Source organism: Lichenostomus cassidix, chromosome 7, assembly GCF_008360975.1.
Source record: "Lichenostomus cassidix isolate B80296 chromosome 7, HeHo_3.0, whole genome shotgun sequence".
Lineage (NCBI taxonomy): Eukaryota > Metazoa > Chordata > Aves > Passeriformes > Meliphagidae > Lichenostomus > Lichenostomus cassidix.
This window is the reverse complement of record NC_139488.1, coordinates 12632298-12655577: the sequence shown is the minus strand read 5'-3', so window position 1 is coordinate 12655577 and position 23280 is coordinate 12632298. Positions and strand designations below refer to the sequence as shown.

Sequence of the window (23280 nt, the reverse complement as noted above, 5' to 3'; positions counted from 1 at the left end):
CCAGGCCCTGCTGCAGCCCGTGAGGATCTGCTAGGATTTACTGTGGCATTGAGTGCTCTGAGGAAAGTAAGAAACTTGATCAAAGTAAAACTGAACATCATGGGCTAATAGCTGTGCTCATAGGAAAGCCACTCAGCAGATTCAGCTGAAAGGTTATAAGATGAAAATGAGTATTAAAGAATGATGGCAGCTCTCCAGGAGTGGAGAGGCAATACTAAATGTGAAAATTGAGGCATATAGTTGGCCTCCTTTATGCCTCTTATTTGTTAAAAGTGAGGCTCACACTGTGTGTCTTCTTTAAAGAGAAGAATAATACTGATTTAAGGGCTTCCTCAGCAGTGCTCTCCTCTCTGGATCCCCCGAGCCCCACCCACCCTGTGTTCACAGGGACAGCAGTGCCCTGTCCTGCTGGGTAAGGGACAGCAAGAGCAGTGCATCCATCCTCCAGTAGCTCTTCCCAGTCACTGCAAGGAAACCTACCGTAAAATGTGAATGAATGAACAAGGGAAATACAGTTAGGGATAAAACAATCACTTTTCACTCCCTTCCTTTGAGCCCTGTAGCAGGAACTTTCCAGGCTTTCCCCTGCCTCTGCCCGCCAAGGATATATTTTCTTCAAAGACTGCCCCACAGAAGTCCCAATGCAGGATTTTCTCATGTCATAACTGGTTACAGTTTGTGTCCATATACAGATGCCCTTTGCAGCTTGTTTCCAAAATGAAAGTTGGCATTATGCTTGTTATTGTTCAGCTGTACATAAAGTGAAAGAGACTTTCAAAAATCATTTACAGAAGATTTGCTGTGACTATTGACATTTTCTGACAACCTAATTTTTCTTGTAGACCTTCTGCTCTCCTCCCACCTCTCGCCACATCACAATTCCTACCCTGCAAACAGCAGAAATGTATTTGGGAAAATGAAAAAGTTATGAATCAAACTTAGGAGGTATTTTTTAATTGACCCTGGGTAGACATTTAGATGGAGCTGATAGAAAGGTTGCAGATGTTCTATATTAAAAAGTCTCTTTATATTAGATGATGCTGTGTCCTGCATCAAATGATTGAGTAGTCTCCTGTGGAAACATGCATTTACCCAAAGTACATTCTGAGCAGTTTTAGTTATGTACATATTTCATCTGTCACTGAATTAACCTGAAAAGTCTATGGGTAACCAGATCCCTTGGATATAAGGGCTCGCTTGATGCTTGTTTGATAAAGAACTTTCTTTGATACTGAAACTTAACAGGTTTGTTCTAAAATGAAGCCACTAGTATTTCTCTTGGAACCATAGGCTGCATAGCTTAAAAGCCCAGCATGTCACGTAGAGACTTTGTTCCAGTTACGTATTTCATCATTTGCACCACGTAATGTAGACTGGTTTAGGGCAGGGTTTGTTGGTTGCTTTTTTTTTTTTGTGGTGGGTTTTTTGTTGTTGTTGTTGTTGTTATTAGGTGGTTTTGGTGGTTTTCCTTTTATTTTTGTTGGTGGTGGTCTGGGGGTTTTTTTAATGGGTTTTTGGTTTTTTGGATTTTTTTCTTGTTTTTTTTTTCTTTTTTAAATCCAGACCAAGAATGGTATTAAGCAAAACTGGTTATGTGCATGTGCAGTTTCATTGAAAATGGGTAATGCTGTCAGAGAAAAATAGCACGAAATTCTAGAGACACCAGTTAGAAAATACTGACATTTTCAGTATTTAGAGTAAAATAGTATGAATTGGGATTGAGTTTCAGGCTAGAGAAGTGCTAACTTTAAATCTAATTCAATTTGAATCCTTTGTTACAAGCTGCTTCTTACAATGTAGCTGGGAATCCATAATATTGTATAGTTTCACTTGCATTATATGAAAACATGATCATTTGCCTTTAAAAAAAAAAACCACCACTTCATTTTTAATGTTGTAATCTTTTAATAATGAGTGGCTGAACTATCTCTGTAATTCATTACCCTTTCAGCTGTTAGATGAATGGGATATGTTATGGTTTGTCATTATTCTCCATGGTGGCAAGGAGAACAGACTGGGGATTTAAATCGCTTTCCACCGCATGGGCTATAGACATGCTGATGACTTGCTGTGAGATTACATTTAGTTCCAGGATCTCTGGTGCTTCAGAGCGTAATGCATTCGGTTGCCATGATGAACAAAAGCTTCTGATGGTTTGTGTAGGTATACTAGGAGTGAAATGAAAGAGAAAGAGCAAAGAATGCAAATAAAATGTTGCTTTCTTTTACAAATGACTGGTTGAGTGCAGAGGAAAAAGTAATAAATCTGTGTGAGGAGGGAAACATAGTAGTTGAATTATTATATGGACATCTGCACGTGTGTGTGTAGATATATAATGTGAAATACAGCATAATCTTAACATTGTTTTGTGCATACTTAGGACTGCACTGGCTCATTACCCATTGCATCAAGGATGCTCAAGTGTTTATTATGCTATTTACCAAATTATAGCTATTTCCTGAACAGCCGGCCTCTGCTGAATATGCTTGTATTCTGTCCATCTTTAATAATGAAGCCTGCACTTTGGGGCAGAAACATAGTCTGGCAATGATCAGCAGGAAATAAGAGAGAAATTGGTAATCTCTTTAGCTTTACTGTTTTATGTTGTTTATTTGTCTTTCCCAAGTATTCATTTGGGGAACTTGGGCAGCATAGGTCAGGCAGCTGAATTTCTTGGTGGATATTAGGAACTGGTCTGAAGAGCAAACAGATATCTAGTAAGTTTTTCATGGTGGTTTTTTTCAGTTGCATTTGAGATTTAGCTAGTCTGCTCTGGGTGGAGTGTTGTAATAGTTTTAATAAAAAATATCTGTATGTCACTTTATAAATACCAGATATTTATTTCAACTTCTGCATGGGTATGTAAAATGAATTATATATTGATGAACACTGCTGGGAGGTAGAGGGATTCTAAAGAGTTTTTGAATATTACCATTTATAGTGGTGGAACTTCTACTTTTTTCAAATATATGAGTCAGTTACACCCACTGTTCCTCATGCTTTGTAGCATTGCTCCAAAGTTTAACTTGGTAACACAGTGCTTAATCATAAATCTGATTTTATTTCATTTTAACATTCAGAAAAATATCCTCAATTAAGTTTAAGGAAAACTATTTGGAACATAAATGTTGGCATTTAATCCCTTCAGTTATTGAAAAATAGTCCGATCAATCTCTAGGTTGGCTTTTTAGCTCAAAAATGCCTTAATGTGACAGGAATTCACTATAATCTGTGAAAGGAATGTCTTAATTTATCACAGAGCCCATTACTTTTGAGTTATATTTTGTGCTTTGGGTATCTGTACTTAATTCTTCACAGATAACATAGAATGAAGTCTTCCCTGTTATGTGTTTTAGAAAATTGAGTTTACTGGTTTATTTTCCAAAGAAAAAAGTGGTTTCTCTTACTATGGAGGTAAGTGCAGTGCCTCATAAGTTTCTGGAATGTACTTGTAACTCTACAAAACCAATGTTCTCAAGGTCTTAACAGACAGCTGTGGAAGCTGGGCATTTCTTTGTGGGGAGAACACAGCTGAATCCTCTGTAACTTTTGCATTTCTCCCTCCACACCACTAAGTTCAGTACTTCATACTCATTTCTTATGTACTAGAGAGTGCTAGTCTGGATTAAATGCTTGAGTTTGAGTTAAAAGTACACTGAGGACAAACATGTGTTCAACATTATTCTGTGTGTTTGGACTTTCTTCTGAAGAACCTCCAATTCTATTTAGGATTTTGTATGATGAAGAGTTAAATTCTGTTTTAAGGTACTTGAATCTACCCAAGACTTGCTGCCAATTTTTGTTGCTAACAGAGATGTTCTCCAGCCCCTAAATTTGTGCATCTGTATTTGATAAGGCTGGCAAATGTCTTTGATTAGGATGGGGTTTTTTTTGGAGTGGCCATTCAGAGGCAACTTTCTTCTGTACTCTGATGTGTCTCATAAAGAAAGGTTTTTCACATTAGTGAAGTGCTTAGTTACATTGGAGCAGCATAGTTGTTTTGGGTTTTAGACTTATTTGGACTGTAAAAATGAAATGTAACAAATGTTACCATCTGCTGTTCTCATCCTGCCCCCCCCGCCCTGCTTCCCTCTCAGTGCCCCAACAGATTCTTCCTCTGTTTCATCCTTATTGTCTGATTCAAAATCATGTCAGGGTACTTAAGGCATGTAGTAGCTGCAAGGCATGAAGCGGGAGATCAGCTTTTCCCAAACAAGATTCCACACTTGTTCTGTGAATTAAGGTTTTTTACAAAGGTTAGCCAGAACTACAAGAGCACCTTTTTTTTCTCTCCTTGAAAAGTAAACTTGACACATCTGTCACGTCTGAGGACTGGAAATTTCTGGCTTCATAGAGGAAAATGTGTCACTGTGGTGTATGTCATCTGACCTAACTATCCTAGAGATTTTTGTTCCATTTATCTCCTACACGCTTTATATAATGAAGGAAGTCTCCCTAGGCATGATCAACCACAGAGAGTGAGTAAAACACAATGGTTTTAATCAAGGGTTTCTGCTAACCCAGGTTAGTTGTTACTCTTCAGTCAAAGGTGTTACCTTTCACCTTGGCAACCAGTAATAATTATTCTCTTCGCAGACACTGTGTAGATTTTCACTACCCACTGGTCACAACCTTGTGCTTATATTTATAAGATGCTTTTTCTATTTTGAATCCTAATTTTTTATCCCTTTCAGAAAAATTGATTCCCTGTGTCCTGAATTTCTGGAATTCTGTGATGATCTCCAGTGTGAATATCTTGATAGGAAATGCTACAAAATTCTTTGTATCGGCCAGACTGTATTCCCAGCATGTGTGCAACACAATTCCAGCAAACTTGAGTTACTGCTTTTCCTGTAGAACTCTGTCCACAGCACAAAGGACCTACCAAAAGAATCGAAGAAGAAGCTTTAAAACTCATATGCTGCCCAGTTTATTATTACTGAATTATGTTCAAGAGCCCTCATTTCCAGGCACAATACCCAGCTATTTCAAGGAGGGATGAGGAAGGCAGTGAAAAGCATTAGTGATATTGTTGAAAACTCAGTTTAGTTTCCCTGAGTACCTAACCTTCACACTGAGATTGTTTTCTAAGTAGTCTAGAGTACTCAAAATTGGTCATCTGTTGCAGAGTTAAGGCCCCTGGAAGCCCTGCCTTCTCCCAGCAGGTTGCAGCTGCCACAGGGTAGCAGCAGTGCTGCTAGCAGGGGTGTGGAGGGAGACAGGGTGGTTGGGTTTCCTCCCATCTCCTTGGGCAGCATCCCAGCAGATGATTCAGGGGCTGCTCTGCCTCCTTCCAAGGGTCAGGGATGCAGGAGAGTAGAGGTGCTGCTCTGCCCTGGAGCTGCAGGCTGTAAGGTCACACTTCCTTACAGGAGGTCAAGTGATCTACTAAGAGTCACAGTTGGAAGCCTTCTTTATTTGATGTTAGATTGATGTCAGACAGGATTTTTCACTACAAGGTGTTAAATCTCTTACAAATCTTTGTCAGATTTTTTTTCTTTCAGTTCTGTGGGGGGCTCTGGGGGGCTTCATAGAAGCTGCCAAAGCAAACAGCGACTCCACCCTAAAAATTGAACATTTAAAGCACATGCAAGAAAAGGAAGGTGTAGCAAAGCTTTCCTTAGCATTGCATAATGCTGTGGAGCATCTTTTCCTACCAAACATTCATTACAGGCATTTTTGATTTTTAGCATCTTGCTTTTCTGTAAACAGGGTTCATGTGGTCAACGGACAATCCTGAAGGTGTTTTACCTTTGGGGTTTTAATTAGCTTGTACTGACATAGTAAAACAACAGGTGCCTCATCTGAGCAGGTACCAATAGATACTTCTGCAGAGGTTTTTCTTCCTGTGCCTATTCCTGGTAGTGGTTTTCTGTCAATTACCAGGATGGTCCAGGAGCAAAATGTCTGGGGTGAAGAGAGCTTCATTTTCTCTCGTGCCTTCTTTTTCACACTGTATCCCCCTTTCTCAGACTGGAATATCATTATAGAAGCTTGATGCCCACACACATTTAGCTGTATTTTTTTAGCTAAGCATAAAATTAAAGACTCATTTTACCTTACTGTGTGGGGAAAGCAAGTGAGGGGGTGTACTTTGTACGCTGCATGAATGTTAGTTACTTTTTGGTAAAGAAGTGCTGATAAACACACTGTTTGTAAAGAGGATTCACCTTAAGGCAGGTCTGCAGCGTTGGTCTGGTCAAAGACTCTTTACTTTGCAAACAAAACATGTATCTGTCATAGCATTGCAAGCTACTTTTGTGTATGTGTGTGGCAATGAATGTGTAATAGATCTTCCTTTTTATTCGAATTATCTTGCTTTCCTTTTCTCCTCCTGTGATGAAAGGGACTTGGCATCCCATAATGTCACCATTTGGGTTAAATATTTCACTATGGAAAATCTTACATGCTAGAGTCAAGAGCTACTAACACAAAAGAGGGTAAAAAAGCAAAGGTAAATGTGCATTTATAAACCTAGAGCAGCAAGGCCTAAAATGTGAGAGTTGCAAATGTAATTTTGAAAATGTCAACAAATATGCAGATGCTTTATAATGCCTGTTAATGAATGAACTTGTGCCCCAGCTAACTTTTTAGAGATGAACTGTAAATTCTTCCCTTTTTTCCCTTGCTTGGGCTGCTTCATCCCACACATGCAGGTGTTACAGTATTAGTTTAAAACTGGCTTTGGAGATGACCCTGGTTCATCTCCCTGTGATTGTGTAAAGCCCACACAAACAGAATGGGGATGTGTTAGAAGCATTCATAATCACTCTGAGAGACCTAGGACTCAGTCTGAAAATGAAGAATATGTCAAAGGTATGGAAAGCTTAATTGACGGCCTTAAAAAAACCCAGCAACAAGTAACCTGATAAATGGCGCAGACTGTTAATTAGATGTCTAAATTTACCAATTGTGTCAGGAAAATTAGGACACTGGGAACAATATGTCCCTAAGCTGCTCACTAAACAACTGCTGTACTACTTATTTATATTTATCTGATGAAAAAGTACGTGCTGAAAGGAGCACAGGCGGAAATCTCTCCTCTCTCACTAGCCTGAAGCTCCCAGGCCTCTCTTCTCACAAGGCCTCCATGTCCTGATATTCCCTTGTCTGAACTGATCACTGTAATATGTGGCCACAGGAAATATTAAGCTGTTAAAGAATTTTGATAGTGTGTGTACAGGAGAGAGCTGTGATGGACTTCTGAGGCCTAATGTTCAGTGAAGACAATTTACAAACTGCTGTTTGTTTCATCAGGAATTGGGCTGGGCCCACATCGATGAGAGAAAGAGGGAAGTTCGATTCCCACGTAGGTTTCTATGATTTAAGTAGGTACATATTTAGTGTGTACTGCAAAATGTGGAGTATTTACATATGGGTATGATTATGTGCATATTTAAATACATTTATAATTAAGTAGGCAAATATTTCCATCGTACCTTCACAAGGACCCTGTGCCCTGGGCGTGGAGATGTTCCCTGCAGTGCCTTCAGCCAGCAAGCAGCTCCCAAACACAGGGGAACACCACAGCTCACTTCCCATCCTGCCTGACTTAGGCATTTGTGAGGGGCAGGAGAGATTATCACTTCAGTGATCATTAATTGTCTCTTAAATAGAAGTAACTAAATTTCTAAGCCAGACTTTGCCGTCCTTCCTTGTGTATCTGATACTAGGCAGGGCTAACTACCTAAGGCATAATAAGGATGTTTTGAAAGATAGATGTTTTGCTTGTTTCTGACACTTGGAAGTGATAGCTTTCCAGAGGTATTCTCCCCAGAGCCTGCTTTGGGCTAGTTGGTTTGTTTTGAATTCAGAAGGGAGTTGAGAAAGGACACATTTGCAGTTGGCTGTGTGCACAGCTGGGTTGGAGGTGCCTGTGTGTGCCCTGCTGCTGGCTGGAGCCGATGGTGCAGATCACTGGCCATAGCCCACTGTGTGCTTGGCTGCAGCCCTGCTCTCCTGTGCTTGCTGATGCAAGTGCTGCTGTGCCAGCCCTCATTTCTGGAATGCTGAGCCATGTATTGGCTGGAGCTGTGCAGAATAGCTTGGGAGATGTGTCAGGCAGGTGGCTGTTGGAATCCTTTGAGGGGAAGGTCAAGTACTTAACGCAAGTTTCAATGATAATAATAAGCAGAACTCATAAGAGTTACTGGCTGCAGATCCAAGATGTAGAGGGGGAGATACTGGGATTATAGGGAAGAATATTATGGATAGGGAAGAATGGGAAAGATTTGGATGGGGTTTGTTGTTTTTGGGGTTTTTTTGCAACTGTAGTAGTGAGAAATCTCAGTGATATCTGAGGTAGCTGGGAAGAATGTGTTTCTGGGGCAGCCTTGGGAGAGAGATCCCTGGCAGTGGCTAGTGCTGATCCCCTCCATCCAATAGCAGCTGCTTCTCTGCAGCTCAATCTACACTATCAATGAGTTGCCAACAGGAAAAAATACTAGCTAGGGTAGATGATGGAATATAGACAAGTCTGCCTGCTCCTCAGGCATTATCAAACAGAGCATTATGGACTTCTAGATTGGTATAGGTACATTTCCGGCATTGAATAAAGGTGAAGTGATGGCATTTCTGCTAATACATTCTGTCTAGGAGAAGGATGTTGAAAAAGAAAATTAAACAGCAGCCTTGCAACATCATTTTTCAGTGTGGTGTTGTACAAGACATGGTCTTGCATGAGTTGGGGGATGTGGTTTAGGAGTTCAGCTGAGAGGTTGGAAGGAGTTCTTGAAGTAAAAGTAGGTAGGACCAAAGAAGTTCTGACTATATTTACTACATTTACTTTTTTTTCAACTTTGATGTGCATGGTTTTCTCATTGAACAAAACAAGTTCTACTCTACAGTTAATGTCAGATCAAAACAATCTTGTGTATTCTGATTTGAGTTCCACTTGTTCCAGTACTGACTGACTTTTGTCAATGCCAAGGTGAGGTGAGGGGTGTGGATATGTATGTGTGTGTATGAGGATAGAATTGACAGGTTCTGCAGCTTTGAGGAGGCCACGCTTTGTGCCCCTGGAAATTATGCTATGTAAGCAAAATTAAGGAGAGGGGGGAGAGGCATGTTTCACAACAGTGGCAAAAGTCAGTTGAAAAATATCAGTTTTCTAGTTTTGAAGGTTTTCATGAGCTTTAGATAGTTGTAGTAATTGACACATTAACTTAATTCACATGGATTAAACTTCCGTTTTGTTGACAGAGTGGAAAGATCACACGGTTTACATTATGGCAAATTCATGAGAGAAGCCAGATTAGTTCTTATTTAACAATGAGCTATCCCACTGAGTTCATCCTTCTTTTCTGTCTTAGGGTTTGATGACTTTCCAGGAAATAAGAGGATAGCTTGTGCTTTTCAAACTAGTGCTGTTTTAAAGCACTTACCTTGCTACATAGTTCATCTTGTAAAACTTGAGAAAGCTTTGAAGCACTTCCTAGTCATTATCATATGCCTTCTGACTGTAGTATCAATCTGCATCAACTCCCTGTTCTGTCCCTTCTCTGTCCACTATCACGTACACAAAAATACAATAAAAAACTGGAAGAAAGTTTTCTTCTCTGAACATCACTGAAGTCTGGACCTGACAGTTGTCCAAGTTCACTGTTTCACAGATGTTGGTTCTCAAGTAAGAAATCGTTCCAGTCAGTCCCCAGGTAGAGGATCATGCAGTGACATGGCTTAGACATGGCAAAAGTGAGCCAATTTTAGTAACAGACTGTGGTTTGGATCTGAAAGGAGAGCTCAAAGAATGGGGCTTTTTGCTGGCTGTCGAAGGGCCCAGAGGCTAATGATGAAGGCCAGTAACAAATGGAGTTTAAGGAGGACTGATGAGTCTTAAGGTTGCTGTTATTTTTGGGTCCTGATTTGGGTTAGGTATAAGGTTCAGAAAAGGAGGAACACACTAGTTTCTTAGATGATTCAGGAGGGAAAGGGTCTAAGAGTTTTCTTTATATCTGGAACATTAAGGGATATGATACAGATTGATTTTAAAAAATAGGTCATCAATAGTGTAAGTGATCTGGCTAAGTTTAATCCTGAGCTCAAGTTCCTGTTTAATGATGATAAGAGAGACTTTTTCTGATTTATCGTAATGATTTTCCTTTTAGAAGAACTTTTCTATGTCCTGCTGAAATTCCATTTTTTTCATATTTTCAACCAGTTTGCTGTTTTTGGTATTTGGGAGAATAATGCATCTGAGAAATATAATCTTTTTCTAATAGAAGACACAGAGTTTCTCTGGTGTGAGAACTTGAATGCCACAGGAGAAACATGGTGTTTGCTTTTGTTTTGAGCTGCTGTTCTGTAAAATGGTAAACACTGCATCTACTAGGGGAATTAAAAAGATGGGCTGGAATGAAACAGACCTTTCTCTTTTGGCCTTGCTTCAGGAAAATGAATGTTCCTTAGGATAGGCTGTGATTGGAATCACAATAACATGGAAAGCTTATCTTGAGCTTATCTCCTAGGCCATGCTCAAATTAAAAGGAGCAGCTACTGGAAAAAGGAGAAGGGATGTCCCAGGTGGGGAGCTGTTCATGCCTCTATTTGGCTTTGACTAGTTGTGCTAGTAAGTCAAATTGGAACGTGGTGTCAACTAAATACATTTTTTGAAAATGCTGATAGCAGACGTAAAGTCAACTCACAGGTCAAGATATTTAGTGCACAGCTTTTTGTTTTTCAGACTCTCCATTCCAACTTCTGGATACGTCTTGAGCAAGATAAGAACGTTTAGGCACCTTCATTTCTTTACTTTTCCTTTTTCATTTGTTTCAAACAGCACTAGCCACATTAGGTAAGAGGAAATTCTCACTGTCCTCTGCATAACAGGAAAGTGTCTTATTTGGAGCCAGTTTTCAACCAGTCTGTTAAATACTAGTGATTTTTGTTAAAGATTTCCAATAGAAGCACTAGGGCATTACCTGGCTTTTACAACTTTGCTTATTTAGAGAAAAATGCCTACTAATTGCTAGAGGAAGTATGACTAACAGTACAGAAGATGTAGTTGTTAATTCCAGCTGTTGTGAGTGGACTTGGGGGGAATGTTTTTTCCACGTGTACAGCTTTTTTTTTTCTTTTTTGTACAGTCATTGAACTATATTTGGACTACATTGGACTATATTTTTAGTGATGCTTGTCTTTCCAGCAGCAGTTGGAAAAGAGACAGTGGTGCAAGTGAGACAGAAGGTGGCAGGAAGATGTATGACTGCAGGGAGAGGGGTAAAAGGATTTCATTTTCCCCACATGAGAAGAAAAACAAAATTGGAGCCAGTTAACTAGGCTTTTTAGTTATAAGACCACAACAAAATAACGTAATCATGGCACTCTAAATCAATAATGCAACTTCATCTAAAATTCTGTATATCTTTGATGCAGTTGTCTATATACACAACAATAAGACTACAAAGACAACTCAATTATCATGACAAAAAAAATCTGGTTTAAATGTTTTACCTAATAAATCAAAATAAATAGTGGTATAGAGAGATCAAATGATGAGTGGTATATATACTTGATAAATTAGGCACTCTTTTCACTCTTTCCTGTGATAGGAGACCAAGCATACAGCCAAAGAAATGGAAATGCAGATGCTTAAGTTGTTTCACAGTCAGGTCTCTAGTTTGTTTTACAGATTAAATACTTTCAGCTGAATGTAATTCATCAATGGTGAGCACTGGGGTGGTGCAATTTGTGTTCATATGGTTCAGGGGGTTTAATGCAGTAAATTTTCGGGCCCATAGCCAAAACATGTTTTTCAAGAAGTGCAGAGTGGCTTCTCCTCCCCTGTGCTTGTGAAGGTAGTTTTTAAACAATGATTTATCAAGTTAAGAAATAGAAACAGTACATGTGATCAGTTACAGTTAATGATGAATAAGCAGAATGTTCATGGTAGTGAATACTGATTGTGTTCAGTAATTCATGGATAACTTGAAAGCCAGAATTTTCCCCTACAAACTGTTTGATGGACAACGGCTAATGCCTAATGCATTCAGGAGAAACTGTGATTGTATCAAGCACAATTTGGAAACAAAAGAGACTTAGGTTCATTGACTGACTACACGCCCTGGAGTAGTTTTTTATCAACACCATTTAGTTTTTATTCATGCAGTGATACCGGCAGCTCCTGTGGCATAAGTTTTAATGAAATGAGTGATAGACTTCCTCTGTGTTCTTCAGTCTTCTATGTTGCTATGGCCTTTGAATTTAACTTTTTTTTTTATCACCCTCATAATGAAGATCTTTTTTAGGGCAACTTCTTTGATATAAGATGGTAACATGCAGAATTTTTAAGGCATCTGTTCTCATTTTGGTCTCAAGGTAAAATCAGCACCAGTGGTTTGGTATTGCAAATAGTTGAATGAGTGAATATGACCTTAGGACATAGAGCTGCAGAATTAGTGAGAAAAGAAGTCATAGCCTTTGTGTGGTGAACCAAGCATTCCTGTATCTGAACAAGGAAGTAGAGCTTTTCCCCTACACTGTCACACAAAAATTAACTGTCTGGCAATATAAATAGGAATAGCAATTATTTTTTTAAATAGTGTGTGAACATTTGTGTTTGGGAGTCTCTGTGAAAGGCAAGAAATATGCAAGAAGGAAAAAGTTTTGGGAATCAGGGCTGTTGATAGTGTTTGTACAATTTCAAGGTACGTGGTTGTAATAGCCAGCAAAGCTAATGTAATTCATTGTTTCAAACACTATTCTTGCAATTTTCTCTGGCTTCGTCCAGTAAAATGTGTTTCTTTATCTGATTGCACCAGAATTACTTCTTTTAAGTAATTGTTAAGATTTTAAGATTGAAGGAACAGGAGTGATTGACAGGTTTTCATTGAAACCTTTCAAAGAAATCTTCTGGCTCACAGTTCATGAGCAATACTATTGCAAACAGATATGACAGAGCTGTGTAGCTCATATAATTGACTAAAACTTTCAGTCACTTAGTTCTAATATTTATTTTTTATTTATAAAGTGGTACCAAGGAAGGGATTATAATGTGTTCAGTTTAGTATATCAGCCTGATGAGACAGTCTGTTGTTTAATGACTGGATGAAACCTTCCCCATCCTGCCATTGTCCTTCAGCTGCCAGAGCCACATTTTGTGAGTGTGTTTAAGTCCTTTGCTTTTTCCTGTGTTGGTTAGTCACTCTCTCTTGGCATGAAAATAGCAGTGGAGTCCTGGAGGGTTAGCAGTCTGGCTGACTGGTTTTTATACATGCCATCTAGGATTACTTCTGCTGAAAATAACCAGTAACTAAAAGCCACCATGTATGAAAGCTGAAGATACTTTCTTAAAACTTAAACTCACCTATAACTAAATCAATTTGATTCCTGATAACTATTTGCAAAATCCACCAAAACCTAGTGGCAGAAGAGCTTGGCAAATGCAGGCTGAAGTTCACCTTCCCTGAACATCCCCATTTCCTAGGTCCTGCTCCTGACATTTTGCTTCATGTCAGGTTTGCTGTACCGAGGAAAAGAGGCAAGAGCTTTCTCTTGAGAGTTGTGGCAGAGGTTTTTGCTTAATTAACTGGCAGAGGGTATGCCTGAGAGTGACAGTGCCTCCTTCAGTCCCTGAGTGGTGTTAATTTCCTGCAAAATACAGGGGAATATATTCCCATCAGTATGTCCACACAACTCTTAGTGATGTTAATGAGATCTGGGTGCTCGTATCAGAGGGGAAATTGCTATCTGTGCGCCAGGACTGCATCCCAAATCACTGAACAGTGGAATTGCATTGTCTCACTGGTTCTTTGTTATGGATCGTGTTTTTCAGCAGCTTCATTGTTTTTTTCTTCTATTGCTGCAGCTATCCTAAGCCAAGTTTTCCTAAGAAAACCACAGAATAATCTTGTATCACTTTTGTCAGTATGCCACATCAAGTGCTGTATTTCTGGGAAAATAGCAGAGGGGAATTTTGGCAGGTCAGACAGGTTCTTCTAGACTTGCTCAAAAATAGTGGTGAATTTGTTTCATGAAGATAGCTGTTTGCTTGAAAGCTTCCTTTAATACAATATGAAAGTGATTCAGCCCCCTAATCCATCACTGGAAGTCTCTGCTACCATCCAAGACACTTAAAGGAATCACATTTACAGTTCTAATTGATAGCCACTGTTTTGACAGGCAAACAGATTTCTCCTCCCAGTGGCTTCATGCAGTTGGCCTCCAGCAGACCTTACCATTAGCACAATTCTACTGAAAAGAATATACAAGCTAATAATAAATCTGCGGGAAAGGATATTAACCACAAACTACTATGTCTAATTAGTAATGTACAATAGCCAAGGCCAGGGAGGGAAGGTATTATTTATCAGAATAACTGATTTTGACAGTTTAAAAATGCAAAAACATCTATTATTTGTTATGCCAAAACACATCTTTCAAAATACAGTATATATATAACTCCTCTCTTACTTTGGCATTGTTTTGGATGTTACTGCTTTGTAAAAATGCCAGCTATAGTGAAGGCACAGAGGGAGAATTTGTGTTGCTTTAACTTTAGATGTCCATTATGAAGCCTAAAAACAAGTCATTGTAGGTTTTTCTCTTTGCCTTTACAACCTCCCTTGCCTATTTGAGAGCCATCTCTCTGCCTCTTATGTCTCCCTTCGAAAGCATCTCTTTACCATGAGCTCCCTTAGTTCAGAATTTCTCAAGTGCTCTGAGCCTGAGCGTAAATAAGGCTAATGCATCCTGCTGAGAAAGAGTGGTAGCTCAGCCCCTGTAGAGATCTCTGCATGTCTTTACTGCATATTGCTGCTCAGCATTTCAGAAGCAATACTGCTGGTGCCCAAGACACATTCCTTTTGTGCAGTCTCCAGCAGAAATCCCCAGCAAGAGGTATTTCTGTAGCAATGCAGCAGTAGAGCATATGAAAGGAGTGTGGAGCAAGGATGAGGAGAGCGAGTGTGTTTGGGGGAAGAAGGAAATGAATGAGGAGAGAACTGAAAGGAGACAGGGGGAAATAGTCAAGGGGGAAAAGCATCATAGCAAACTGGCTGGAAAGTGAGGCAGGTAGATATGTAGTGGTAATGTAATCACAGCTCTGAGGTTATCCGTAGGGAAAGAGAATAGGGTAATTTTTACCTTTTGTGACTCAGTTTCTTCATATTGGAATGGATGTGATGATATATGCTCAACACTAACTACTCATTAGAGTCACTATATTCCACAGAATGGAGCCTTCTTGAAGACTGCCATATTGTCTCAATTGAAAAAGGGAGGAGAGTCCTCTGTATTCCTGCTATTTTTCAAGGGTGTTTTTCCTTGGAGATCTTGTTGGAACCTGCAATGTGCAGGTTTGCTTCATGAAAGTCAGATAAGCCCCAACTAATCCCCACTGTGCCATGTAAGGAGAGGAAGGCACGTGATTTGGTTGAGAAGGTGAGCTCTGCAGTGGTGAGATGATTAGCAAATCTGACACCTCGAAATATCATGGCTCTGAGTGCAAATGTAGCAGGTTTTCAGTTTTTATTTGCAAATGTCGTATATTTAATTTGCCTCATGAGTTTTGTAGCTGCAGTTCTGATAATGTCACAGTTCTATGTTGTTTTTCCATAGCCAAGAGGGCTGAGCAAAAAGTTTTGTAGTGCAAGTGGAGATTCTCATAAAGTGCATGAGTAGCTAAAATGCTAAGAAAAGCACTGAATACCATGAGAATTATGATCTGAGAAAAATGGAAAGTCCTTGCCCTGATAAACATGCATAATACATACATATACTGTACATATATATGTAGTTGATACTTCAGCGAATTCTGGTATCATGTGGCTGGTAATAGGGGAAAGAGACACACAACACAGGAGAAAACATAAAACAAAAAAAAACCTCAGCAGCCTGTTTTTGTCAAATCTAGCACCCAGAGAGCTACCCTTTAGCTCCCTTCAGTTGATCTTTTTGCTGTCCCACCTGCAAGTGGCTCTCAGTTACCTGCAGAGGGCTGGAGGTGCTGCTGGGATAGAGGTGTGCTGGTTCTCTTGACTGCAGGATTTTGAAAACCACAGTCAGCAAGTAGTTCTGGCAGCATCTGCAGACTGCACAGCCAGTCTCTGTCTCCTACTTTGCCTTACTGACTGCACCTTAGAGGAATAGGTTCAGTCAGAAACAGCATTTATTTTTTGCTGCATGACAGAGGATAACAAATTTCCAGAAAAATTAGTAGCAAGCCTAACTGCCTGCTTCTTTTCCCTTTCCCTTTCCCGTGACTATTAAATGGAAATTAGGAAATCAGAGTCAAGGGCTGGTTCTTTCCTTTCCTTTGAATATGGAGTTACCATGCCCAAGACATGGATGGGATTATCATGGTCCCCTGGGGTTGGCAGGTTGCCATTTACAGACTCAGTACAGGGTAGGTACAGCAATGTTTCTCTACACAGTTTGGAACAAAATTAGTATTCACTTCAGAAGAAATTACATGATTGTAAAGGGAAACCAAGAGGGGAAAATGACTGGTGCTGTATGGAAGTAGGGACAAATAAGAATATATGGGAATAATTTCTTTCTTTGGTGGAGGATAATTCCACAGTCTGGTGGAGAAACAGGCAGAGCTTGTTGCATTGGGCAGACTATAAATTGATTTTTTTTTTTCCTCCTTCTGATCAAGCTGTAAATCACAGCTGTCCTTGTTTACTGCATATTTTTCTTTTGTGGTATATGTAATGTAGGATACAGATTTCTTGTCCTGCTGACCGGAATGTGGTCACTGGATGATTAAAACATCATTTCATGCAAACTGCCATTGAGCATAGCTGCCATTGAACATTATGATTTTTCTGGTCACATAATAGTAGTAGCAACCCCTTTTCATAAATGCTGCCCCCAATACTCAGACTACCTCAGCATGTTTTCTAAAAATAAGTTCCTTGAAGTATAAAGGATGACTCTTCACAGCTGCCTTCTGTTGTCTATGTTTACAGAGTAGTTGATGAGAGGTTTTCCATTCCATTGGTTCAGCAGATGGACTCTGTGGGTTTACACTTCAGCTCAGGTGGCCCAAGTCTTAGGGTGCCATCACGTTCCTTGAGTTTTGTCTTTGGTCATTTTGTATACTACAGAAGTAAGATTTTGCATATGGTACAGATGAACAGGAGTGCTCTACTGTAAGGATTTCCTAGTACCTACTTACCAGAACGAGTTACATAACTCACCTTTATCTAAATTAAGAGCAAGTTCTGCATTTTAAAAAATAAGGTTTTGGGAGGCTCAAAGGCTTTGGCGAGATGGGTTAGAAGATTTTGGGGTGACTATTTAAAAATTGCCTCTGTTCTGCAATTTCTAGGCAAAAGATCAGCCTCTTGCATTTCACGTGGGAAATGGCTTCCAGTCTTTTATCTGGTACTGAAATATATATATGGATATACACTGATAAAATCCGAGGCAATGATACCAGCAATGAAGATATTCCCTTATTGCTGTCCACATGGTTGATGCTCTCAATAAACTTCAAACTTCACTGTGTAATTTCAGGCTTCTGTTTGACATTTGGTTTCTGTGTGTGACCCTCTTCACTGAAGATTGTAGATTATTTACCTGTGAGGTGTTACAGCAGGCAGCTTCTCATATTCAGTGCTGGGAATTCTTTCAGTAGCCCTTAAATCTGTGAACAATGTGACAATCCAAGCATTAACACAAATGTGATTAAGTATCTTTTCTCAGCTTTGTTTGCTTTGTTCTACTGATGCCTACAAGTTACATAATGAGTAGCATGTACAGGGTCTGCATTAAAGGCAGTTTCACATTGTAGCAGAATTCATGGCAAATTTTTTTTCCTTTTAGCAAAACTTCAGTGGGGAAAAATACTGCACTGTTGATTTATTTTGAATGAACTCGCAGAAGGCTTACTAAGTGCGCCATGTGGAAAGCTCCTTGAAGTGCTGAGGGTTAATACTCTCTGCTCTTAATTTCAAATTCCAGATAAATATGGTTTCAGCTTTGATCTTATCTGGACTAACTCTTTGTCACTGTACTAATTAATTCAGCATGCTGCAGAAAAGATGCTAATTTGGGCATCAAAGAAATAAACGGGTGGGGGGAGGTTGTATTTAATCAGAGTTTTAAAAAGATAAGTTTTACTCCCATTAGACTGGTTGTGGAAGTTCAGTCATTTTAGTCTAGCTACAGCAGTCTGATACAGTAAATAAAAAATAAATTCAAAAATACAGAAATGGCACTTGTTTGTTTAATTTTGATGAACAGGAGCATAATAAGGTGGATTTCTTTATGTTTGCAACTTCTGCATAACCTTCTCTTTTCCTGCTGATCATAATGATTTTAACTCTGATCACAGCATTAGAATAATGTGGATTATCTCCCAAAATAATTTGAAGATGGCTAAATATGAGGATACTCACATTCATGAATTTTGGCTACATTTGTGAAATAGAAATAATAATTGTAGAATAGCACACTTGAGCAATTTGTTGCATGCTTCCACTGATGTAATAAATCAGAGGTTAGGTAATTTCCCTTTTCAGGGGAGCTATTTTTGGTTGCCTAAGCTGCCCTTTTGTTTGCCATGGAAAGCTGCTGCTTTTGCTGCCCTCCTCTTGTTGCTGCCCTGAGAGTGAGCCTCAGCAGTGGGAGGCAGCAGCCTAGCTGCACAAGTCTTTCCTGCAAGCAAACCTCACCAAATCTAGCTAAAAGTGGTTTGTTTTTTTTTTCCCTTTTCCTTTTCCAAATCTCTTTCCAATTTACCCAACAGAATTGGTGTTGTACACAGCACTGGCCCAGAATTGGAGGCACTACCCTCCCAGGAGCAGGGAGCAGGAAGGGTAGAAATGGCGCTCTCCCATGTTTATCATCTTTTTGGGGCTTTCTTCTCACCCTGCCAAAGCAGGGAGATTGGGTCAAAGCCTGCTCCTGGGCAAGGCTTTGTCATGAGGAGGTTTTGCTGTCATGTATTTTATACACTGGGAAGGGCATCCTGATGTTGCTAGGACTAAATCCTCCACAGAGGGAATGGAATCCACTCTCTGGAAGCAAAAGGCTGGCAGAGGGACAAGAGAGATGCTCAACCTCTGCTGGCTCACAGCCCCCCAGCACAGAGCTGCTATTTTACCCTAAGTTTAACTTGTGCATGGAGATACTTTCATCTTCTGGGATATTGGTGAAGATTTGAGCACTGTTGCCCAGCCCTTGCTGTGTGTGCTCCATTCTCAAATTGTCAAGCATGTTTTACCAAAACACGTTCCTTTCTTCTTGCAGTTTTTTTAGCTGTTGCAAAGCTCTTGATCCCACTGGTGTAATATTCAATAGCATACTTCTGCCCAGTAAGTAAACATTTAGTAACAAACCTTTTAGGTATTTAGAGAGCCACTAAAAATGTGAAAGATGTATTTCATTAATGCTGCTATTAACATAAATGTAAAATGAGCCTGGCCTGTAATCACCAGCAAGTCTGACTCACTAAGGATCTTTACAGCAATGTTTAATACTCTGTTAAAGTGTATGTATGAAAGCAATTAATCAAAGCACAGCTCTGCTTCTAGAGTATTTCTTCTATCGTAAAAGCTGAGTGATAAAATAACTTAAAACACACAGCAGTAGTGGCAGTTAATAAGCTTTTTATAGTCCCTGTGTGGACCTGAAAATCATACCTTATTAGTATCTTTATCTTTCTTTCTCACTTATTCATTCTTACTCACATTTAAATTTAATTTTAAGAGTTATTTCTAGTCTTTCATAAGGGACCTGCTTTAATAATCTCAGCATTTTTCCCCATTTTGCTGTGAAATTACTAAGAGTCAGAGCTTTTGTTATATGTACTTTGCAGATCAACCTGGTTTCTTGCAGATCATTTCTCGAGATGTCAAGATTTTCTGTCAGTGTTAGGTTTTGTATCTTGCTTGACTCTGTCATAGGCTCTCTTGAATTATTTTCCCACAGATGTTTTTACTTTCATTATGTACCTTGTAAGCAGCAGTGGAACCTCCTGGTCTTGGGCAACTGAATTAGCTAAGAAATCCAAATTGCTGAATTTAGTCAGCAAGCTGCTTAGAGGTTCCACCCACCAGATGTTTCTGCTGCTTAGAAGTCTGGGACTTTATAGACCTGCCTGCTTTTTAATCCTTGAAGCAAATATCAACACATTTGAGATCTGGAAGCCCACGGCTCCACACGGAAGCAAAGTGTTGCCATGACCACAGCTTTAGGTCTTGCATGCAAGACGTTTATCCCAAGTAATAACAGAGCAAGGCTGAAGTAGGTTTGTTTTCATTTTTATCCCTTAGAATCCCTGGAAAGAAGCATACATATGCTTTTATGCTATAGCCAATAGAATGGCAATAAATACTGCAAGACAACATACATTTGGTATTTGGAGACTTTATTCCCTTAATGTTTCTATGGGGAACAGTTTCAGTTGTTTGCAGGGCACCCTTTGAAATTAATAGAAATAGGATAATGCCTCACTCTTGCACAGCATATTTTCAACAGTCACATGTGGGCTTATCCCAAAGGCACAAAGTGCTTAAAGATCTGTTCACATAAAGAAAATCCCTTTATGTTTTTATTTACAGAACTATGCTCTGAGTAGTTGGAATATTAACTTTCCCAACTGAAAAGTATACTAAGGTTAATAGGGCTATAACATCTTTAGCAATGCTTCCCAGGCATTTACAGTGGATAGTCAAAGAACTGGGGCACTCACTCAACCTGGGAAAGCATGGATTTATTTTCTTACTGTCATTACAATGGCCAGTGGCTTCATTTGACATAAATTGATTATAGATGGCTATAGAATGAGAAGATACAGCTGATCCATTTGTTTTCAGGTCTTCTAGTTATATTTCTTCATTTGTTATAAAAGATTTTCAGAGTAATAAATCCGTTAGATATTAAGTTGAAGAGAATTTGACTGTGCACAGTATAGCAAAACAGACATTTAAAAAATTTGTGTACCATACAATTTTTCATTAATATTTTTATTCTGCTGACAATAGTATTAATATGGAAGGCAGATTTTACCACAGTTCCAATTATTCATTTCCAGGAGAATTGGCATTTTCAAATCCTAAAGCCATTCAGTTTTTGTAGAGTTCTAATATGAATTTGATTAATTCCATAGTATAATTTAACAATCTATTTTATCCTGTTTTTGTTGAAATCAGTAGAGGGCCTTACACTGATACCAATGATAAGATGATCAAACCTGTTTTGATTCTGCAGCAGGTGCTCTTACTACCCTTTTTTTTTTTGTTCCAATAAGCAGTAGAGACTATTAAGCCTACAGTGCACAAACCCATGCAAAATTACAATGGCTGGAAGTTAATTTTATCATCAGAAGCCGAAGGCAATTAGAACACATCAGTGAGCAAACCATAACTTTTAGGACAGGGTGTATAAATTCAGGGAGAGATGATACTGGGTTCTTTGTGGTTTACTACTGTCTGTGTATATTGCTTTTCTTAACCATGTTAAATTTTTTGCTGCTTTTATTTTCTAATATTTGTGCAAGATTTTTGTTGAGCTGAAAAACATAATAATAAGAGAATCGAATGAAAAACAATTATAATAAGAGAATGGATTTTTATGGTATAGCAACGTGCAGAAGAGGCCAAACAAAAAAACCTTGCATCTGAATATTTCCCTAGCCCTGAGCTATATGCTGCATAGTTAGTGTAACAGGTCAAAATTGCAGTGCAAGCTTGCACAAAACCTGCTTGAAGCAAAAAACAGTCATAGAATCATATAATGGTTTGGGTTGGATGGGACCTTAAAGATCACCCAGTTCCACCCCCCTGCCATGGGCAAGGACACCTTCCACTGTCCCAGGTTGCTCAAAGCCCATCCAACCTAGCCTTGAACACCTCCAGCGACGGGGCAGCCACGGTTTCTCTTGGCAACCTGTGCCAGTGCCTCACCACCCTCACAGTGAGGAATTTCTTCTTAATGTCCAATCTAATCCTACCCCCTTTCACTTTAAAGCCATTCCCCTGTGTCCTATCACTCCTTGCCCTTGTAAAAAGTCCCTTTCCATCTCTTTTGTAGGCTCCTTTAGGTACTGGAAGGTGCTATAAGGTCTCCCTGGAGCCTTCTCTTCTCCAGGCTGAACAACCCCAGCTCTCCCAGCCTTTCTTGATAGGAGAGGTGCCCCAGCACTCTGCCCGCCTTTGTGTCTTCCTCTGGACTCACTCCAACAGCTCCATGTCCTTTGTGTGTTGGAGGACCCCAGAGCTGGATGCAGCACTCAAGAAGGGTTCCCACGAGTGCAGAGTGCAGGGGCAAAATCACCTCCCTTAACCTGCTGGCCATACTGCCTTTAGTGCAGCACGACAAAAGTTGTTTTCATCAAGACCAACTCATTATTCCCAGTTTATAATTACACTGAAACTTGCCAAATTTATGGCAAGAGCAGCTCTACCAGCAAGCAGCACTGTTTTCACTAAGGTTTGTCATGTTGGCAGTTATTGCAATCAAAATTGTCACTTTATTTTATTTAAAATGTATTTCTCGAGTAAGCAAGAAATAATATCTAGACTTGAAAGGGATGCATGTTAAAGACTAGTTTTTTTACTTTCCTCTCGAGTATACAACATATCCAACTTCAACTCCCTGCAGCAATACAAAATGCCCAAGAATAATGTTTTCTAAATCAATACATGCTACAGTTGAATATGAAACTCCATAAACCTGTAATTGAAAATGTGGGAGAAATGCAGGCAGCCTGAATACAAACAAAGTACCAGAGCTGGATTATGACCAAGATGCAAGTGCTAATATGGCCTCTTGAGAAAACTGCCATGAGACCTTCCCAGCATGAGCAAGTGTCAGAAAGCAGGGGTGGGTGTTTCAGGAGCAGCTTGCTGGTGCTCATACCCAAGTGATTTCTTGTTTGGCTGCCTGGCATCTCTGTAGAGAGTAATATATGCAGTTTCATCTGGCTTTTCTTTCCCACCTGGGTCATTTCATACCTGTGCACCCGTCTTACTTTCTTTCTCCTCACTCTGTATGTACAACCTGTCTCTCTCTTGTGTTCCCTGGCTGCTGCCTTCACTGCCACCACCACCTTCTGATGGGGTGTGTGACTCCAGTCTCTTGGAACTGCTGGAACTCAGGAAGTAGCAGTGAAATCAGTGTGCTGCTCTACGCTCAGGAAAAGTGTGGAGAGTATATACTGGATTTCTGGAGGCTCTGAATAGAGTAGGTGCCATGAAAAAGGAGCTGAAGATTGGTTGTAGACAAGGTGTATGTATATTCTAAGCAAAGGATTCCTTAAAGAATGTAAGACACCATCTGTTGCTATTGTGACACATAGGGAAAAAGAGAAAACCATGTGCTGATAGGACT

General features: G+C 39.6%; 1 protein-coding gene and 1 long non-coding RNA gene across 8 annotated transcripts in view; one reads left to right on the top strand and one right to left on the bottom strand.

Annotated features, from left to right (window-relative positions):
- PARD3B (par-3 family cell polarity regulator beta) overlaps positions 1–23280 on the top strand; it is a 398314-nt gene that overhangs the window by 276106 nt on the left and 98928 nt on the right. The gene's annotated exons all lie outside the window — the stretch shown is intronic.
- LOC146434571 (uncharacterized) lies at positions 16843–23022 on the bottom strand. Its single transcript, XR_014853279.1, has 3 exons — positions 22905–23022; positions 17524–17590; positions 16843–17042 (listed from the first exon to the last, which is right to left on the bottom strand). It is a non-coding gene; the product is annotated as an uncharacterized LOC146434571 (long non-coding RNA).